This window comes from Lagopus leucura, unplaced genomic scaffold, assembly GCF_019238085.1.
Source record: "Lagopus leucura isolate 7727_CA_CO unplaced genomic scaffold, USGS_WTPT01 Super-Scaffold_73, whole genome shotgun sequence".
NCBI classification, from domain to species: domain Eukaryota; kingdom Metazoa; phylum Chordata; class Aves; order Galliformes; family Phasianidae; genus Lagopus; species Lagopus leucura.
This window is the reverse complement of record NW_024962252.1, coordinates 27510652-27531306: the sequence shown is the minus strand read 5'-3', so window position 1 is coordinate 27531306 and position 20655 is coordinate 27510652.

Below are 20655 nucleotides of genomic sequence, written 5' to 3'. Positions count from 1 at the left end.
CTGTTATTTTATAGACCAGGATTCCTTGGTCTTACAGATCCTGAGAGTAGGATTTATGTCACTTAATATTGAGGTTTTAAATTAGAGGTGTTCACAGTAGGGTAATTTTACAGTCAATGGACAAAAGTAGCCTCTGTCGGGGTTATACACTTGAGCCATTCTTGACCTTGTTTTAGGAGTACTGCATTCATTTTGGGCATCTCAATACAGAAAAGAGAGGGGTTGGTCTCTTCTCACTGGTGACAGGTGACAGGACAAGAGGAGGTGTTAAATGTTAGGTTTGCCTATGTCCCTTTACTTATATAGGCTGAAATAATAAACTGCCTTCAGTGGAAGACTTCTGCACAATGAGTAAAAATCAATGCTAAGGTATTCAGGTAGCAGAGTAGAATCCATCACATTGCTGGGGTGTTTTGCACCCCAGAGGAAGGGTGGTAGAGCTGTGGCAGAAGTAGTCTCAGGCAGAAAACGTGATGCTTTGAGTGGCACTTGCTCCCAATCTGTCTGGATTAAAAAGCCTGTGTTGGTGAGCAAATGAGTGAAGGGAAGCACTGAATTTCTCAAGAGGAAACCAAAGAGATGCATGTTTTCTCTGTTTCTCTATTTTCTCCAAGGCAAAGATGTCAATGTTAAGTTGGAGTGGTTTTTTTTTTCAGCTGGAGAGAAGTCTGGAAGAAAATTTTGTCACTGTAAAAGACTGCTCAATGTAAATGTAATTCGATGAAATTTCAAGCTGAGTATTTACTTCTGGTGAGATTGCCTGTGGATTTCTTAGGAAGGTGTTATTCTTTCTTATATCCTTTCTTTAGATACTAAAAGGCAGCTCTCAGGTCTCCTCGGAGCCTTCTCTTCTCCAGGCTGGACAGCCCCAGCTCTCTCAGCTAATCCTCATAGGGAGGTGCTCCATCCCTTGGATCATTTTTGTGGCCCTCTTCTGAAAGCACTCCAACAGGTCCACACATTTCCTGTATTGAGGACTCCACATCTGGATGCAGTAATTGGGTGAGCTTGCACCAGTGCAGAGTAGAGGGGCAGGATCACCTCCCTCAACCTTCTTTCACAGAGTTTCACGGGGTTCACAGAGATGTCATTCCTTGGTTTAGTTCAGTAACAAAACAGATTACCTTGCTATGGGAGACGAAAATAGATGCACCAGGCTCTGATTTTGTATACTGTCTGTTTTTATTGTCTTCAGATGCCAGCATTAGTCAACAGGGAGGAAAAATACTCTTAAACTGAAGCCAAGAGAATATTGTCATTTCTTGGGCTCATTCAAAATTCTTGAGGTTCCTGAAGAGCTTCATTAAGTATGTGCTTGGAGTAATGACTTCTAGGAAACTGTTTCAATCCCACTCATCAGGATTAAACCAGATTCATGTTGAAAACAGCCAGCAGAATGCTGTGTATTTGGAAAAGACAGTCACTACATGTATGTGCAGATTAACAGCAGTCAGCATTGGGAACTGAGTCACAAAAATTTCCTCTCCATTTAGGGGGGATTTAACAGTCAGAGACTTTCCTGCACCCATGGAGTTCAAGATAAGCAGGAGAAGATGCGTTGGTCTTTCAAAATAGCTGGCCTTCAAAATAGTATCAAAATATTCATGATACAAGATATAGGAGAAAGAGAAGAAGTATCGTGGGATTCTTGTTGCATGGTAGCTGAGGAATGTTACGCATTCATGAGAAAGCAATGCAGTCCAACTTTGTGTTCATTAAGTAGCATCTGCCTACCTTCCTTCTAGAGATCCACACCTATGCAAGAAGTTTAAGATCCTCCACCCGTGGAGCAAGTAAATGTACTCATTGCTCTGGAGAACTGCTTTAAATGACCTGAACAGTTGTCAAGGGGCAACCTGATGATTCAATAAATAAATCAGTTTGAATTTTAGTTGACCAAATGTGATTGAATAATTTTTATTTTTAGGTCACTATTTGAACTGGAGCTTTCATTTCAGAATAGCTTGACTAAGCAGATCAGTCTTTTTTTTTTTTCTTTTTCTTTTTTTTTTTTTTTTTTTTAATGAGGAAATCTATGCACAGTCTAAGGCATTAATTTAGCTCTAGATATGATAATTAGCCATTTAATATCCATTGGCATTTTCCTGAGGCTATAAATGGGTGGCTACGAATCGAGCTTGATACTTCTTTACTCTCCTTCCACTCTTCAAAATAACAGCCCAATTTATCACCTTTTTATACAAATTTCTTGCCAGCATCTCTCTCAGTTATGTGGAATTGAGGAATGAAAGTGAAGGCATGTAGTAGCATATAAATGTATCAAATTCTTTAGAATTCATGGTTTTCATAATCTCTCGTAATACTGAAAGTGCCATTAATTCTAGTGGAAAAGTATTCTATACTTTCATCCCGATTTTCCTATGCTCATTAGTACTCATAGTAGTCATAAATCACAATATCCTCCTGGAACAGCTCAGAAAACCCATTCAACGTCAGGCTTTTTCACTCTACCTTCACCTGGGCTGTATCTTTATGAATACCTCTCATCTTATGGAAGATGTACTATCCCAATACTGTCCCCCAAGGAGATTGTCTTTGCCCCTTTTCCCTCTCTTTGATTCTGCCTCCTAAGCTCATACTCCTTTACATCTTAAAGATATTTCTGAGTAGAAACAAAAACTTTGCTACTTTTACCTTTTCCGTACATTATGTACCTCTGCTTTATAAACTCTTATGTTTGCTGTATGGTTTCTTAAAACCTATACAAAATAATACATAAATTGCAATACTGCCTTGAGTTCAAACTCTTATATTTTCATTTCCATGTTAGTCTCTTCCCTTCCAACTTTGCCAGCTGTTTCTGCCTCATGTCCATCTCAGGGAGAGACCCAAGTGTGATGAGGGTGCAGCAATTCAGTGGGTGCTTGTGGGGAGCTTCATTTCTCAGTTTCTCCTCTGCTGCTTTGTCCATGCTCCCTACAGACCCACCAGCTGTTCCTGTCAAAAGTTTAATGGTTCTATACTATTCTGTATGTGTGGGAGTGATAGCTGTCCTTGCTGTCTGTCTGCCCAGGAAGGTCAGAGGCCCTGGAGTTTATTAGTAATCTCTACTGTGAAACCTTTCCATCTTTTCTCAACCAAATCAACAAAATCTCTTTGTCTTCATTATAGAATCTGCACTCCAACGCTACTTCAGCCTGACCTATGCTTAATGTGCTGGAGGTAACAGAATCCCGCAGTCTATTTGGTAAATTACTGTAATTTTTCTGTGAGCCCTATCTGACAGTACACAAAGCAATTAACATCTCTCTTTTTCCAGAAGGGTTGCGTTCAAGCAATTCTGGCCATAACTGCTTGTGACACTCTCACAAAGCAGTGTAAGACACAGTGCTTGATTATGGCTGTAATGTCACACTGGTAGTGCTGCTGCCCTTGAGGCTGTTTCCCTGTTGTTTTTGGCACTGCAGAACCTCCCCTGGTATCCCCTGAGGATCTAAGTCACAACAGATGGTCATCATTTGTTTTGATGTCACTTGTGTTGCCTTTTTCTATTTTTATGATCCTATGTAGATGCTATTAAGAGAGTACATGACTTTATCCGACGTGATCAGGGTGCAAAAAGACTTTATAGACCATGGTCTTGTGGGGTTGCATCATTTTAGCAAGTCTGTTCATTCTGGAGTTGTAAACTATGCTTTGTTTGCACCTGTTGCATTTGGACAAACCAATCCTGTGCCTGGTAGCTATTGAAAAATAACAGAAATAAAGTGTATATAGGATTAGATGTTTAGTGGATTGCAACCCTGCCCACGGCAGAGGATTCAAACTTGATGATCTTCAAGGTCCCTTCCAAAACAAACTGTTCTATGACTCACTCTCCAAAATCAGAAGTCAGGGTTCCTAGCTTTGCAATGAGCAACCACACACACTTCTGGTGTTTGATGTGCTCCATATGACAGAAACAAAATGGTAACAACTGTTGGCTATCCACCAACTAGGTGCTCAACCTTTGGCGATGTTCTCTGATTCAGAAGATATCAAAGCCTTCATTAGCAGCAATTAAGGATGCTGTCTGGGGAAAACAGTTTACCGTGTTCAAGATTTTTTCTGGAAGTCTAAGTGACTTCAGGTCCCTGGGGAGAACAATAGGGCACTTAGCACATTAGGTCACAACGGGTGTGCACCAGAGCAAGAGATAGTTTCCCAGAAGTGCTCAATGCTGGTTCCATCTCTGCTCTGCCATGCTCTGAGATGAACTGACTTCACAGAGGCAGGATTAGACCCACAGTTTGGTCCCCCACTGTTTGCCTTTGCTCCCATCTCCTATATGTTGCTACAAGAGAGGGACACACCTCAGAGGAGTTTGGAGAGATGGTGGCCATGAGTGACCAGCACCGTGGGGATGCTTCATCTGCCAGGATGTGAGATGACCACCGGGGAGGTTCTGCAGATCCCAGCACATTCAAAGGCCAGTATAACTCACAGTGAGTGCGATGGACTGGCTGACATTGTGGAGAACACTGGTGGAGTGTCTTCTGGAGAAACTAAAAACATGCCAGGATGACTACCTGTGCAATCTCCTGTAGGAAATCTGTTTTAGCAAGGAGATTGAATTGAATAATCTCTAGCAGTCCCTTCCAATCCCTACAGTTCTATGAAACAACTTTGCTAGAATGAATGGTGCTTCACAATAGAAAGCCAATTTTATTACATGTTTCAGGAAAACATAAAATACCAATCCTTTAGTAATGAGATTTTGCCTTGTCTGAATATTATGACTTTTGCTTCACAGTTAATTTTACTTTCTTTAATTTCTTAGCTGAAAAGTTTTAAAATTGAAACAATTTCTGAATATATTTCATGTTTTGAAAATTATTATGGTAATTTTATTTCAAAGACATTTAGAACATTTTTCTGTTTTTTATATTGTTCAGAATAACTTTCCCCAAATCTGTGAATTCTTCATGAAAGAAACATTCCAACTTTCCTCCAATTTTTGAATTAATGTTGGAAGTTGTAGTTATTCATGAGGCAGCATGAAGAGCGGAAAGAAAGAGAGTCATATTTCAGCTGAAACATTCAGTTAGCAAGTCACAGAAAAAGGGAAGGAATGCAAGGCTTTCTTCTTCTGTTATAAATCTGAAGATGTTTTCTTTCTTTCCCTTTTGGAAAAGGAAAAGGAAAAAAGGAGAACTGAAACGTTGAAAGTTTATGTAAAGATCGAAACTGCCTTCAAAAATGAGTTAGTTTTATACAGTCAGAGAATATGCATTACAAATGAGAACTGACGTAATCTATCCATCAGGCTCACTGACACAGTGTGAGAAATAATCTTCCCTCATATGTTGAGTGAAAAAGAGTTTTTAATTCAAAATCAAGTAGAAAGAAGGAGTGGGATTACTGTGTTATCAAACTGTGGGTGCCTCCTGAGCACTGAGAGCATGAGTGCAAGTGTTACCAGCAGAGCTGGTGGCAGCCCAGCCTCCTGCTCTCAGAGTGCGGAGCTCTCACCTGTGAGGACAACATGAGAGAAGGGCTGAAAAGTAGGCTTCAAAATTTACCTGACTTCAGAATATCTGCAAGGCCAAACAAGAGTTACTGCATCACTTCACACTCAGATTTGGAAGGGTTCTATCTTGGACAATTATCTCTATATCTACATCTACATCTACATATCTATATCTAATCTACAACTATTTAGATATCAAATAAAAATTTTGTTTTTTGCCTAATCAGTCTAGAAAAGAACGAAAGTTTTTTTTGGATTTATGCCTAAATATCCCAATCTCACATCAGCCTTTAATAATTGTTCAAAATAGTAATTCACATTTAGGTATTGTTTTTGTTTTTTTCTTTTTTAAGTTTAAACTATCAGGCTTCCATGTTTTCCTTTTCACTTGTGGTGTGATCTGACGACTTATAAATGTATTTGATAGTGATTTTGCCACTTGAAAAAAAAATGTACTGCAAGTTGTTCTGTTCATGTGGGACAGAAATGTTGGATTTTCCATTTAATATGTGTGCAATCCATAATTAAACTAGGAAAGCTGCCCAGAAAAGAAGTGAAGTAGCTAATTACATGAAATTCAGGGTGAATACTTAATTTTCTCTTCCTGGGAACACAGTGTAATTCTGCAAAACTGTCAATTCTACTCCTTCATCCAGGTGAAGCTGAATAGAGTTTCTCTTGGCCTCCAAATCTTCATGTTAAGATGCTGTCTTGATTGGTTGCATTTCTGTGGCACTCCAATGCAATGAGAACTCAGATGAGGCGCAGAAGCTAGCTTAGGTATTGCAAACTGCCAGAGTTGATTTGCTTTGTCATATCCTGCTCACAGCAACAGCAATCCACGTTTCAGTGTTGCATATCCAAAATTGTTAGTGGTGGTAGGTGTTGCAAATGTTCTCCCACAATAAAATACATTCCTGCCAGGGGAAATGATTGCTCTCGTGTCTTGGATGGAGTTGTCTTTGTAGGGGAACTTTATTGGTCTGAGTTTTCTGTACGTAGCAGTTCATACACTGCTATTTTTATTTTGACTTTATTACATAGAGAGGAGATGTTTGTGTCAAGATATTCTCAGACAGTTGTGATAGGAGGTGAGACAGTGTAGTTGTTCATGCTTTCAGTCTATCTGTGTAGTGAAGGTAACACCAAGTGCATTTTAGCATCCCTTCCTTGGTATTGCTCATTAAGGAATGAGCAAGCTGCAGATTCAGTTTGGTGCATAAGGGTGCATCCAAGCTATGGTCAATGTATTGCATATGCAGGTGAATTCACTGAGGATGGGATAAAATGATTTATTAGAATGATATGACAGATCTGCAATTCCTAATGTAGGGTTGTTTTTTTTTTTAAATATATCAGGTTGATGTTCTCACAGTGAATTCTCAGACATTTCGTATCTCACTATGAGGGTCATTGCTATGGTCATCTGATTTCTCTTTTGGAATAAATTCTACTGGTTGTAGGGGCTATCTTGCACAATAGTGAAGTATATTTTACGATAATATTGCAAACCATGAGAGCATCTGGTAATGTTGGATTTGAACCTTAATGAATGAATTCAAGTGAAGTTGGTGTTCTCCTGCAGATTTTTAAATCAGCTTTGGAATTATGGTTGGCAGCCATGTGGTAACTCCTCTGGGAATAATGTGTTTCTTACATAACCTCAGGCTGCTGCTGCTGGTGCTCTTTATTTCTTTATGTGATAATGTCTCCCTGTTGTATTTGTCTCAGCTTCCTTGCTGAAAATTGGAAGAAGCCTTGAATCTTCAAAAATCATGATTAGCTTAAGCAACTCAGCTGAAATCTTACATTTTGCTGTGTGTGACATCAAAACTTCTTTTTGCTTGAAATCCATCAGAACAAATTCTAAATAGCAGAAATGGGAGAAAAAAAAATAGATAACAAAACACTTTCTCATTTTCCTTGGACATTTAAGTCTGTATCTTTCTTTTGCAAAATGCTATGTGGGGAAGATAAAACTTGAAGAAAAATCACTATTTTAACTCTGTAGTTTCAAAGGACTTTGGATGTAAGTCCTCCCAACATTCTGCAAGGTGTCTGAGAGAGGAATGGGCACTGACAAGCACTGCATCAGCAATACATACAGGACTTCCCTTTCAAGCACTAGGTTCCTATGTTTGGTCTGCAGTGAATTTGTGTTTAGGAAGGAAAAGGGCCTTGCTTCCAAACTAGGAGACTGCTAATGGACTTGGTTGGATAAACAGCAGATTAAATATAAACATTTTATGACAGCGTAAAAGTCAGCTGTGTAAAATGATACATCAGCCTAGCAGTACCACACAAGATGCCTTCTTGCATAGTATAAAACCCTGGAAATGTAAAACGGAGCATTTGCCACAGTGCTTGCTGAATGTAATTTGTTCTGCTAGTTAAGGACAAATCACACCTCAAAATCTTTTAAGCATGTATCCAATGAAAAGCTGGAAAGGAAATTACCTATGAGTGAGAACAGCAGAATAGTTTTCTCCACAGTGTAACTAAGACAGCATAACAGGAAATAGTTAAAAACAAAAAACAACAAGCAAACAAACAAACAAAAAACAGTGAGAAGAAACATAGGTTGTGATGCTCTTTATGCAGAGAAAGTGAAAGGTGCAGTTGAAATCATGGCACTGTTCTGCTAAGCAACCTCCCTCCACACCTCAGTGGGAGCACTGCTTTATGTCAGAAGTGATTTAGTGTGACTGTTCACTCATCTGCTGTTCAGGTTTTGGCTAGCACAGCTCACACTAAAGCATGATGTACTCTGGGAGTAGCACAATTAAGTCAGAGCAAGAGCAAGACTCAGGCAGGATCAGTGGACTGGAAGGGCTGAAGGTCATTATGCAGCTGTTATCACCTGCAGCTTGCTGTCTCTTGTAGCCCTTCTTGCATATTAATTGTTGGCAGTTTCTTCAGATCCCACTAACATATGGAAATGGCACAGACCAGCCTCACAAGGTGGAAGGTATAAAATCATCAGTTTACCCAAAAATTTTTTGGAGCAGATCCAACAGCAGCTGGATTGCTGAGGCATCTGTGCTTTGTGGTGTGATGTAGGGGATGCCTGTAGCATGACCAAGGAAGAAGAACAAGCTCTCTCGTCTTCACAGAGGTAACTGTTTTGCTCATGAGTTAGGAGTTGTAAGGTATGAACTAGAGAGTTTGTGAGTTAGAAGCTTTTTGAATTAAGTGTTGAAATCGTGAATTCAAGTTAGACTAGGCTGTACAGAGGGATTAAGCCTCACTTAGAATCATAGAATCATAGAATGGCTTGGGTTGGAAGGTATTCCAAGGATCATCAAGTTCCAACCCCAGTGCCACAGGCAGGGTCACCAACCTCCAGATCTGGTACTAGACCAGGTTGCCCAGGACCCCATCCAACCTGTCTTGAACACCTCCAGGGACGGAGCATCCACAACCTCTTTGGGCAGTCTGTTCTACTTAATGTGTTTTTTTCTTACCTAAGGAGATCATAAGATGAATTTACACAGTATGTTGTTTTGTAAGTTTGAGAATTCTAAACATATTGTGACTTCTGATCATGTTAAGCTGAAATTGTAATGCGTGGGACTACCTTTCCCACTTAGGTTGTCTAATATTACGTTCTGGGGATGCAATATGTGAAGAAAAATACCACGTCAGTAAGGCTATTTCATATCACACCTTGTATTAAATACTCATGCTTGAATCATTTGCCCCTAATTTCTTAAAGATTAGCTGCACAGAATCTCCCATGAACAATAAAACATTGTTAGAGATGGGGAAGGAAACAGATGGGCTGAATACCTTGTCTCCAAGGAAATATTTTCCCAACAGCAAACCCTGTGTGAAGGAAGTATTGCCTTTGGGAACTGTCCTCCTTTCATATACACCTCCTGCTTATCTGTCCCATCATTTTCCAATATCTATCAAAAGTGATTTTCCTTTTGTACTGCTTTTTTTTTGTGTGCCATTACAGACAAAATTACTTTGTGTTCAGTTTGGGAAGAAAGAAAAGCAGAGTTGAACAGAAAGGAGCAGAAAGAAGCGAGGGTAGAGTGGAAAAACAGGGAATAAGAGGGACCAGAAATGAAAACAAGCAGAGGGAAGATAACAGCTGGGGAAGTAGCAGATAAACATCAGGCTGCACAGAACAATTACATACACACTTGCAGAAAACCTCAGCTAAAACAGCTTGCTGAATTTCTTGTATCTGGAATATATAACTCCAACTGTCCCAGCAATAGTTACCCGCCTGCTTCTTCAAAATTTCCTGCACAAACTGAGAGCAAAAGCATCCTCTTTCCTGTATGTCACTTTAGTTCTTCAGTTTTTAGACTTGCATAGGGGCACAAAATACATAGGCTCAATGTAGTCATGAAAAGAAAAGCAGTGTATATAAAAATTTGAGAGCTGATATACAAAGATGCTACGTGTTTATCTTCTTATTCTTCACTGAATTGAATATTATTAAAAACAGAGAAATGAAGGATTTTACTGAAATTTTACAACCTTACTGAAACACTCAACTTTGCTAAACTCAAAAATTGATTAATATCTAGTGAAAGAAAAGCAAACCTGATGGAAACAAAATGACTGGCACATTCATGCATTACATGTTGGATGCAATATTAAAATAAATGTAAAGGAAACCTCCATATAGTGAAGACACTATCAGCCAATACATAATGCTGGGAAAGCTATCTTGAAGTCTTCAGTGGTACCTTTATAGGAAGATGTATGTGAAGGAAGAAAGATGTGGGTAACAATAATGAGATCCATCTAAAAGAGAGGTAATTACACTCTCCCAAAACGGGCTTTTGGCTACCAGCCCTGCTTGAAGCAGTCAGTTATCCAAGCAAACAGATGGGGTACCTCCCTCATCAGCACTGGGAAATTTGTCCCAGCACCTGGACAGCCTCCTCTCCTGGCTCAGACTGTTCTGCTTTCCAGCTCCAGCTTCCCCTCTTGCTTTTCTCCAGTGTAAGCCAAGCCATCAAGATCACCGATTCTTTCTTGCCAATGAGGAATTTTTTTCTACTGTGTGTTGGTCCTCTGGAACAAGATCATATCCCATCAGTGCCTGGCCACTGAAACAAGTCCTGGATCCAAAGCGCTGATTGCAGAAATGTCCTTCCAAAGAGACAAGCTGGTACATCATATTTCCAAGGAAATCTGAACTGGAACTGTTCAACAAATAAGACTGTCTGCTATACTTGATAACCTAAAAGCATTTCTCATTATAATCCAGGGAGCACTGACTCTTTTATGGATGCAGTGGATGAAGTAAGTCCAATTTCAGTTTAAATACAGAAGTATTGCTATTTGCATCACAGAGCATTAATAAACATTCTTGTTTTGCTTTTTTTTTTTTTTTTTTTTTTTTGTGGGTATTGTTTTTTGTAGTTATTCTAAACATCATACTGGCTTGGATGTGACTTATGGCCATAACTTCAATTCCAGTTTACAATCTATTTCTAACTAATGCTGCCAAATTGTTCTGGGTTTCGTTTTTGTTTTGTTTTGTTTTGTTTTTCCTTTCAGGGCTATTGAAAAATCATCACAATACTTTGGACATGGGTTCTGTCATCCACCACTACTTCATTTTCATTTTCTCACTAGTAACCCAGGAGTTATCCCAGATACTGACAGGTGGAGGATGCCTGTTCTTCAGTGTTCCTCAGGTTTATCAGTCCTAGTTGATAGCTGACAGTCAGTAGAGGTATGTTCTGACCACCTGCAGACATTCAGAAGATGATCTAAAGTGATTGGCACAGTTGATGTATTCCAGCAGCCTGGACTAAAGACACATATAATCCAATGCCATGAAATGCATCATTTGCAAATCTCTTTGACTTTACATTCTGTGTTGGGCTGGTCATGATAATTATGTATAAATGTTGACATAAAACTCAAATGCAAACAGCACAGTCTCATGCATTAACGGCAAACAGGTCTTGAAGAAAAATAAATTTGCACAAATTTTCAATAGTTGTGTTAAAGAGGCCTCAGTCACTTTTGTTATCCAGCTGTTAGAGAATACCCATCCACTTTTCTCACTGTACAATTGGCAGTGATCCATCTTTAGGTGGTATTTCCTGAAACAGAGTTGGGGCATAAGATGTCTTTAATAAAGTCTGTTTTTGAGATTATGCTTAAGTTGCATTCAACTTAAGACTTCCTCACCCTTCACATATGCAATTTATGGCAAACTGAATGCTGATTATTATGTTGATTATATTTACATCAACTGTAATAGCTATCTAGACACCTAAAAAACTGGCAGACTCCGAAGTTCAGGTGTCTTAGTCTTTTGCTGAATCCTTTCCCTGTTTCATCATTAAAATAGAACCAGTTGACACTATGGCTGTATTAAGACTGAATATGATGATAATTAAATCTTATATTGTCTATGGTGTTGGTTTGGTTTTTTTTTTTTTGGTTTTTTTTTTTTTTTTTTTTGTGTGTGTATGTGTGTGTGAGTGATGTTTCTTCTTTAAACAGTAACACGTCAGAATGTCTTATAGAGATAATGACATTAGGGTGAAAAATCACTCAGAAAAGACATTGGATGTATTTACTGATGAAAAGTATGAGCACTGATAAATATATCGTGCATTTGCCACATCTGCTTCCAGTACAATAAGCCAAGTGTATGCAACAGTCACTTGGGGAAAAACTGTATCCATTTTTCTACCAAAAATATCTGCATCCCTTTATTGAACACCTGACAACAATGTGTAAAGTTTAGAAGAAAGAAATTTCAACTAAAAACAAAACCACTTTACAGTGCAGAATTTAAACCTTTCTTCAGTCTTAGCATCATAGAAGTATTGATAGTTTGCCTCCTATTTTCAATGATAGCAAAGAGAGAATTTTCAAACTAAACTATGCATTTGGAAGGTGAAGTGTTTAGACAAGGTTAATAGCCCTGATTCCTCTCAATAGACAGGGAAAGTCATCTCCAAAGTAGGATTTGTTTTGTCCTGAGGCAGCTGTGTAGGAAAAGTAGGATGACTCATCTTTTGGGTTTGCTTCTCTGTCTTTATTCACTACGGAGAGAGTGTAATGATTAGTTCACATTAGCATTGTGCGTCCAGCCTTCAGAAACCTGAACTGAATTAGATGAGTCCCACTCAAAGTAGGCAAATTGCCTGGAGGAGTTGGGGCCGTGTGAAAATCCTACTTAGAGAGTTTCAGAGTGCAGCTTTGGGATCTCACCAGCAGGACCAGAAGGTCCTGGATTTGCATGTGCTTGGCATCCCTGGCTGAGGTTCAAGCCATCAGGAGCTGCTAGTGCCGGATTCTTTCAAAATAATAATCTCCCAAACCCTGTGTTTACATTAGTCAAAGGAAATTACTATACTGTCTGTAGCTCATTTAATCTTAAGACTCTGTTCTCTTAATGCTTATCTTGTAAGGATATTTGTTTAATGGCTATTCAGCATAAAAGACAAGAAACAAGAAAATAAATAAATTGAACATGCAGGTACATAGATCTGAAGAAGATGACTGACGGGTTATTTAGTGAAGCATTCGAGTGCAGTCTTGATGTTGTAGAAGTTCATATGCAATGTTGTAAACATAAGAAGAAAAACAAGACTTCCCTTTGTCTTACATGAAAAAGCAGTTTTATTATAATCTTTCTGAGGTGAACTGTGCAGCAGTTTTCCACTTAATAAACAGTATTATGGGGAAGAATCAAAGAGAGTCATTAAGGTGAATGGAGAAGAAATTATTTTGGAAAACAGAGGAATAAGGAGATAACAAGTGGATAACCTTGTGTGCTCCCTCTCTTTCCTGTGTGCAATCTGCTAACAAGCTTGAAGCCAGACAAGCCAGCTAGTAGTACACGAGATCTGGAGCTGGATACTGGTGGGGCCTTTGAGTCCTTTGAAGAGGTCTGGGGCCTGATATCCAGCAGCTCCAGGACACTGAGTATGAGCCTCTTTGTACTATTCAAATTTTAATTAGCATTTCCAGTATATTGTCCTGACAAGACAGCCAGAAGCAATTGTATTTCTCTCTTGAGCATATCAACAATTTTTTCTCTATTTTTTTAGTTGTTTCTCTGTTGCCATTCTATTTGCCCTATCTCCTCAGTAAGGTGCTCGTTTCTGTCTTCCTAATTTTGAGTAAAAAAACAAATAAGTTTGTGGCTGTCATACAGACACCACAGTTTTGGGTGACTGGATGAGAATAATTTCAGCATCTTTCTGAACAAGGCAACCTGTTGCTTCCATGTGAATCTCTTCCCTCTCTTATGTCTCAATAAAAGCAATGCAATAATGTCCTAGTGAGAAAGTTTCATCCATTTCTTAAAGAAATGTGTTGTACACATGCTCCTTTGAAAACTGGGTGACATTGGAAAAGAACTAAGAGGAATGGCTCTTAATGCATTCTGAGTTTAAATTAGTGGCAGAAATTAATTGTCCCAAAAAAGTCCTCTCTCACGAAGTTTCAGTAAGACCATGTGTAAGTACTAATGACTGTTTGCATCAAAGAATCCAAGGTGTGAAATTTCCATTCTGAAAATTAGGCATCACTTTCACACAAAGGGAGATTTTTTATATCAATGGAAGCTCCAGCTAAGAGATCTGGTTAATCAGAACTCCATGATGTGTTTTGATTTTCTCTATGGTTAGCAATGAGTCTGTTTGATTAGCACTATGAATGACCTAGTCTATGGCCATGGTAGAATACCATACAGATTACTATTAGCATTTGAATCCCACAAGGAACAAATAGTCTGAGCTTAATTTTCTATCTGAACATGTCCTCAAGAGTTACCCAAGACATGTAAAGACTGACATAAGTATTTGTCAGAGTCAAGAGAAGTTTATGTCCTTTTTGGGTTTATTGTGTTTTTCCTCCAAGTATATTTCCCTCATTTACCATTCTGATTCTGAACAATATTTAACATCATTGAGCTTAAATCCTAATGGATTCTGTGACTTTTTTCTCCATTCATTTGTTCTTCAGCCATAGCAATAGGGTTGTCAATCCTATGTTTTCTCAGAAAATTGTCATTTCCCACATAAAAGCCATTTTCCCTGTGACTTTGGAATAGAGAGTTGCTATCCTGGAACCATTTTGAAAATGCTTTTTCCCTGATGATTTGTCAAGCCTTGGTTTACTTGAAAACATCTACATCATAATGGATTTTTCCCCCATAAAATTTAAGATCAAATGCCTTGTTCCCATTCACGTCTTTTGCCATTTTCCAAGATCTTTATCTTCTAATTTCAAAAGCAACATGAAGAAAGAGGTATTAGGGATAAAAATATCTAAGTGAGGAACATGGAGTATACCATTTTTTCCTGTCATGTATTCTGGGTAAATAATAGTTCTTGACTTGATAGTCTCAGTGACAATGAGCAACTTAATAGAAAAGTCCTGGAGTGTCATTTCAAATAACATTGTGTAAATTCTATGAGATTACATTTGAAATGGCACAAAAAAAGACTAAAGTATGTCTCCCAAAGAACAAAATCACAATAATGACTATTATATCATTATTTTCATATTTTCAGTATCTTTCATTATTTGATTGTGCAAAGAAATCAGTGATCTTTCTCTCATGTCTCCATTAGATCTTTTCAAAGGGTTTTATTGGATTGAGGTCCATAAGAAATTAGTTTGAACTGTACAGTAGAGCCACAGAATAATTGATGTTGGAAAGACTATTTAGGGATCACTTAGTCCAACTCGTTGCTCAACATAGAGCTCTACTAAAAGTTAGCTTAAGCTGCTCAGCACTTTTCATGCCTCAGATTTTACTCTCCAAAGTTGGAGATTTCATAGCCTCCTGTATAATCCAGACCTGTTTTTCACCACCCTCATAGGAGACATTTTTCTAATGTATGGTTGGAATTTTCCTTAAAAGGACCCAAGATCATCATCTCTTGCCATTCTCATGTACATCCTTAGAAAAGCCTGGCTTTGATTTGTTTTGTTTTGAATGTCAGTGTATATAACTGATGACAGCAGTCACATCCCCCCACCCCCTAGAATTTCTTTTTTCAAGGATAAACACACCCAGTTCCCTCTACTGATAAACTTGGTCAATCTGTATTCTTAGGGGGGTGGGTGAGGTTGGAGATAAATGGATGAAAGGCAAAATGTTTTTGCTGCAATTGTGCTATTGTTTTTATAATTCAAAATGTAACATTTTGTTCTCTTATCCATACATATATATACCAAATCTCAAACTGTTTTGAGAAATAAAAATTTGCTATCAAAACCAAAACAGTGCAGTCTATTTCTCTCACTCCTTCTCATCATGACTTACTCTTTTTATTTCAGTTTTCCATTTTTATTTTATTATTTATGTAAATAATACCCAAGAGAATGGATCCAATGTCTGTAATACACCAACGGCTGCAATTTAAAGAATTCCATAATTCCAGTCAAGAAAAGACACCCATTTCCCAGAACAGCTCTTTGCAAATTTACCTCTCCTATAGTGTGTTTTGTTATTAATGAAGGACAATATGTTTCATTGAGTTGCAATAATACAAAGACATTAACAGTCATACAAAAGCAAAAATAGGCGGGGAACAATTAAAAAGCTTTATCCCAGAATTAAAAAAAAAATCCTGTTCCAGAACTGTCATTTAATTTTTACTAGTGATCCTGCAGAGATGAACTAGACAATTTTTGTGGGGAGTGGTAATATCTTTTATGAGATCATCTTCTACATTTGCATTCGGTAATATTGTTTTTAAGCCTGTTCAGGGAAGTCTGTGGGCTGGCATATCAAGTACAGCATGGCTGTCACTTTAAGCAAGATGAATTGCTTTCATTCAAATGAAGCTCTATCATTTACTTAAGCTCATCTCATCATGTATGAAGAGATAGTTCTTATGTCCAGAGGACCCCACAACCTTCCTGGGAAACCTGTAAAGTGTTTGATATCCTCGCAATAACTGCTTTTCTCCAGCCTGAACAGTCCCAGCTCTCTCATCATGAAAGACATCAAGTCTCTCCAAAACTTCTCTGACTCTTCATGTCCAAGTCTCTCTTGCACTCAGGAGTCCAGAACTGGACCCAGAACTCCAGATGTGTCTCACCAGTGCTGAGTATAGAGGAAAGATGACCTCCTGTACCTGTTGGAACAGTCCCCCTCAGGCAGCCAAGAATGCCAGTGGCCATCTTGGTTCATGGTCAACTTGGTACCCAGCAGGACCCCTCAGATTCCACTCTGTAGAGGTGGTTTCTTGTCTATCAGCTCTCAGCTTGTACTGGTTCCTGTGATTATTCCTCTTCAGATGCAGAACTTTTCACTTCTCTTTATTGAACTTCACGAGGTTCCTGTCAGCCTGTTTCTCCAGCCTACTGAGGTCCCTCTTGCAATGGCAATGCAACTATCTGGGAAACTAGCCACTGCTCCCAGGTTTTTATTTATTTATTTTTCCCTTTTGTCCTTTCTGTGCTTCCTCAGGCTCTCTTTATAAGCTCTAATTCCTGACTGATTTCAACAGTAAGCCAAGAAACGTAGATGTTCAGACTGTTAACCACAAATTACTTGAAAATATCTGCCCAGATATTTATTAAAAAGGATGTACTTCATCTCTACTTGGCACCAGGTGTGCTCTTGTTTCACTGAGCTTTACTCCTGCACCTCCCATTGTATTTTCTAGGGCATAACATTACTGATTGCACCCAGGTTGATAGGACAGTGGTTCCTTTCCCTAATTAATGAGCCAGAAAAGAAGCTACCAAACACTTTCAAATGAAGTAATTCAATACCTGTTTTTTAATTCACCACTACAAATGTATGCTCTCTGATTTACCTGTAGCTACTAATTTTCAGGTCTAACTAATAAAGCAATCGTTGATCTCATCAGGAAGAGAATAAGGTCACAGTACTCACACTGTGCATTTAAATCATTTCAAGCGAGGTTTCTTTCCCCTGTGTGTTTGTCTTGGTGGTCTTTTTTTTATATCAGCTTACTTTTCCTTCTGTCTTCCTTTCCTTATTAGGTCTAGAGAAAAGAATATGCTAAGGTGCAAATAATCAGCAACATGAATAACTACAGATTGAAAAAAATGAAATGTTTAGTTTATCATCAGTCCAGAAACATATTTCTTGAAAAGCAACTTTTGTACATTAATTGAAATAATGACGTTGAGGAATCATTCATATTATTTACTCACTACTCAAATTAGTTTTTTGGAAGTATTTACCTCTCTACTGGCTAGACAGAAAACTTAGACTCTTAACATTTGGAAATTTGAATCACGTATTCAATCAGATACAAGACGTTATTTGGAGTGACGTCAAGAACACTTTTTGTATTTAGAATTCCTGACTTTATTAGGAATTAGAGATTCACAACATTCTGGCACCACTCACAGTGCTTTAGAAGTACAGAGAAAAAGCAAATGTACCAAAAAATGTTAGTTATACAAAGAAGCACTGGAACTCTGACTAAATATCTGCTGAAGTATTTTACATATTTCCTGCATAACTCACCGTCTGTAGAAGCAGAGCTTTTTGTTCCAATATTCAGATGTTTATGAATTTGCATGAGAAGTTTTCGTATTTGCAGGTTTCAATTGCCATCTTGATGTCTATGTGTTCTTGAGATAAAAGAATGCTAATGAAGTTGTATTTAAAGAAAAAAATGGAAAAATTATATACATAAAGATGATAGTTCTTACAAAATAAAGAAGATAATCATTATATTTTGGAAACTTAAAAGTTGATTTAAATTATCAGATATTACTTTCAAGATAGTCAGAGAAATGTTGTTTTCTAATTGAATAGGATACCAGATCTGTAATTGTAGTCAGTGCATCTGACTTGCAGTCCTCCATCGCATCTCTCAGTATGCCCCCCAGTTTTTCTAACTCTTCAATAGTTGCCCTTTCTTGAGTAATTCTTCCTGATTCTTGTCTATGTGCAAGCAAATCACATATAGTACTGGTACATGTGTTAAGTGTGTAACAACTTTCTGTTGTAAAGGGAAGTTTTTCACCTCTTATTATTGAAAAAAAAAAAACAAACAAAAACCAACAAAAGATAGGTTGATTTCCTTAATGAAGGAAGAACTTTCAGCTCTTCACATGTAGCTTTGACTTTTTGCGGGTAGCTCAAGAAAATCTCTCAAACACTTGTATTGTCATCTATTTGCCAGGTAACACCATCCCTGATATTCCATTTGATATCAGATTACGTTCCAAATGGCTCTGCATAATAAACTGTATTTTTAGCTCCTAAATTTCATGAACTATATTTCCCTATTGGGAAAGCTTAGCCCAGTGAGCACTGTAAAGGGATGGAACAGAAAAGCAGGCCAGTGTGACTGTGTGTGCAGCTTCCAAGAGACACTTTCATTCACCAGAGCATGCCCTACAACCCGTGGTACTGTAAGGAAGGTTCTTTGTTAGCAATATAACAGCCTGTCTCACCAATCTTTAGGCATTCATGGAGCCAGAGAAGTCATGATCCTCTGTTTAGCAATTACCCTAATTATCAGCTTCCTGGCAGTTATGGTGAGAAGGCCCTGAACAGATATTTCTAAAGAGAAGAATTTCTGCTGGGTTTTATTTTGTTGTTATCTATGATTTCTGCAGCAGGAAAATAAAGATTTAGTCTCCTAGGAAGGAGAAGCTGTCTCCCTTTGGACTTGCCCCATGGAATTCTCTCACTGTTCAGTCTGTCTCTCACAGCACTTTCACTCTTTTGCATAACAGCAGAGATGTGCAGGTTATATGCATTTTGGATGGAGGATGGGGTGGTGAAACTACAAAAAGCAGATTGCCAGTTTTTCTCAAGCTTTTCATTCATTTAAGCATAGAATCACAGAACAGCTTAGGTTGGAAGGGAGCTTAAAGATCATCTATTTCTAATCCCCCTGACATGGGCAGAGTTGCCATCTACTGTGTTGTGCTGCCCAGGATCCCATCCAAACTGGCCCTGAACAATTCCAGGTTTGGAGCATCTACAGCCTTTCTGGACAGCCCATGCTTGTGTCCCACCACCATCTGAGCAAAGGTCTTCTTCCTACCTAAACACAACCTAAATCCTCTTTCCTCTTGTCCAAAGCCACTCCCCTCTGTCCCACCATCATTCAAATTGTATCCTCTCTTTAACACCTTTTGCTGAAATTGTGTTGTGTTAGTTGAATCTCCAGGGAGACCTAATTTCTTCCCTTATTTTTACAGAACAGTAATAAATCATAGAATCATCTGAGTTGGGAGGGACCCTTAAAGGTCATCTAGTCCATCTCTTCTGCGATGAACAGGGACACCTACAGTTAGATCAGGTTGCTCAGAGCCCCATTCAGCCCGACCTTGAGTGTCTCCAGGGACAGGGCATCTACCACCTCTCTGGGCAACCTGTTCCAGAGTCTCACTCCACCCTTATCTTAAAAAACCCTTTTCTTTGTACCTAGCCCAAATGTCCCCTCTTTTGAAGGCCAATTCAAAGCCAACTCATTTCCTTAAAGCAGGAGAATCTGGGATTCCCCCAGAAGGGTACAGGAGATGTTTCACCCCAGCACATCACACTCCCACAGATGCTTATAACAAGAAGGTAATAATAAATAATGGATAACTATATAAATCATTCTGAGCATATTGCTTCAGTCAGCTTTTATATTTATTTTCACTAAACATATTTCATAACTAGATGCTAACATATTTGGCCTTTCATTTGCTGTCAAAAAAGGCCTCATTTGTACGTCTTTGAAATAATGAGGAGTTCAAGTTCTGCAACAACATTTACCTGAATTTGTATACACAGCAATTATGTGGTAATTGCAAAGTTAAGTCTGACTTCTTAGAAAGGAGGAGGCCAAAACTGGTATTGAAATGAAGATAACAAGCTAACAAATCTGTGTGGGCTCTTCACTGACAGTTATATGCTGTCTGGAAAGAAGCAGAGAGAGAATACCTTGCACTGCGGTAATATTTTCTATCTCAGCATGAAAAGAAAGCTTTTAAAACTTCATGCAGCAGAAATTCTCAAAATCCATAGTCTGGGGAAACCCAAGAGGAATGAGTTTTTCATTTTCAGAGCCAGCATTTTTGTCTTTATTGGTAGTGCTAACAGCAGGTCACAGAGCTCTTCTGGCTGCAAGAGGTCGCAGTCTGTATCATAGAGCCTACCACACTGAAAGGAACTGTCCTCACTGGGGCCAGTATAGTTTTGTGGATGCCCATGGCTATTGGGCTGCTATCACCCATTGTTGTAA